Raw genomic sequence first — 1,914 nt, 5'->3', positions numbered from 1 at the left:
GAGGCACCCAAAAACACTGGAGAGGATAATCGTTAAATCCCGCATGCGATTCATTGACGTCACGCGCTTGTGTCCTGCCCACAAGTTCAAGTAGGAACTGCATGTATTGGGCAGAGATTGCACGAACCGCTGATGGTACAAACTTCTTTTCTACGCTATAAACGTTTTGCCTGTTAAGTTTCTAATTATTCTGGTAATGATTCATTATTACTTATATGTTTTGTTCTTGTTTAAAAATACACGCAAGATGCAGGAGCTTATCTAATTAGTGTGGATTCGGGTTAGTCGTTTGACATGTTCCAAACTGCAACCAGCCCAGAAAATAAAACACAGCAGCCGCATAATGTTCGTAAAACACCCGTTCGGTTTTATTAAAAATGCAAACGTACATGCGTAAATTAAACATGTGTAACAGGTGTATAAGATAAAAAGTTTAGTTGTTTGGAGCTTCACCTGATAACATTCATTGTGTTGTATGTTTTCCTGTTGTGGTCCTGTTATATTTCCCTACTCTCCACATGTTTTTTTTGTAAAAAGGAGGAATCACAGAGCTTGAGTTGTCACTTTTATGTTCTCTGTTTAATATTTCAGGTATGTTATTTTTTTATTTGTATATTCAGCTATGCATGGTTATGCATGTCGTGGCAATTTAGATTGGCCAGTATTCGTTGTGTTACAGTGAGAGGAGATGGAATCACAGAGCCTGACTTGTCGCTTTTTATGTTCTCTGTTTAATATTTCAAACCATTAATAAAAAAAGAGAATACATCAAGAACTAAAGGGTGTTTGTCTTATTCTTTCGTGGCGGTTTGTACGGCACGTTGCATATATATATATATATCACAACGCAGAAGCTTTGAGGGTTAACCGAAACCAAAGGCCAGAACGCAGTAGTACGGCGCGTGCGGTGGAGACCGGTTACATTGGTGCCGTGACACTTTTTATCTACAGAACGATGCCAGTTCGTTTGCCGTGGGACGCTACGACTTAAGCCCGTAATTGCAAGGTACATTGTCACGGACTGGAAAAATGTTTTTTTTTTACAACTTGCCTTTTACGATTTAATTTATGTAAATTATTCTGTTTCTGACCAGCGGTGGGCTGGCGCCCTGCCCGGGGTTTGTTTCCTGCCTTGCGCCCTGTGTTGGCTGGGGTTGGCTCCAGCAGACCCCCGTGACCATGTAGTTAGGATATAGCGGTATAGATAATGGATGGATGGATATTCTGTTCCTTACCAATGTGTAATAACATTCTGAATTAGTTTAGTTTAGTTAGTTTAATTGTTGTATTGTTACTGTTTTATCGGTATTATAATGGCTGAAGGTGGAGAGGGAAATGACCAAAATATAAATAACCCATCTAAAGAAGATTCTTATGAAAATCACTTTAGTTTTGGGAGGGTTTTTTTATTTAAGACTTTAGATGAAACACCACAGAGGAGAGCTGGATTAATTAGTACACCACCAGTTGATTCCACACATTTATATATATAATCGAACAAGTCGCCCGACTATGGGGTACGCACGACGGAGCCCCGCCCACCAACTCTAACCCTCCTCCACCCTCGCTCTCGAGGCATGCGCACTGCCTGCTCATGTGGTCTTTGGTCTTTGCTACAGTCCACATGCACCTCTGAGCCATGTTGACTTTTCATTGTTCTTTTCGGTTCCAGCTGCTTTGCTTTGCTAACAGGCCTCTCTCATTGCTGCCATCTTTGTTTGTCCCTGCAAGCTTCTTTTCTCCCTGTTGTTTCTGTGCCCCTTCTTTTTTCCTTTGTTAGACCGACACCAAACCCGGAGTGATGGCCACTGCCCTATCGCGATGCTGAATAGGGGATTGCTGAACTGTGTCTTTCAGGAAGTGTTCACCCATCAAAGAATAATTATGCAGTGTATGTTACGCCACAGGTCGGCT

The sequence above is a fragment of the Polypterus senegalus genome, chromosome 3, assembly GCF_016835505.1.
Source record: "Polypterus senegalus isolate Bchr_013 chromosome 3, ASM1683550v1, whole genome shotgun sequence".
In the NCBI taxonomy this organism is placed as follows: Eukaryota; Metazoa; Chordata; class Cladistia; order Polypteriformes; family Polypteridae; genus Polypterus; species Polypterus senegalus.
Note: the sequence above shows the minus strand (reverse complement) of the source record.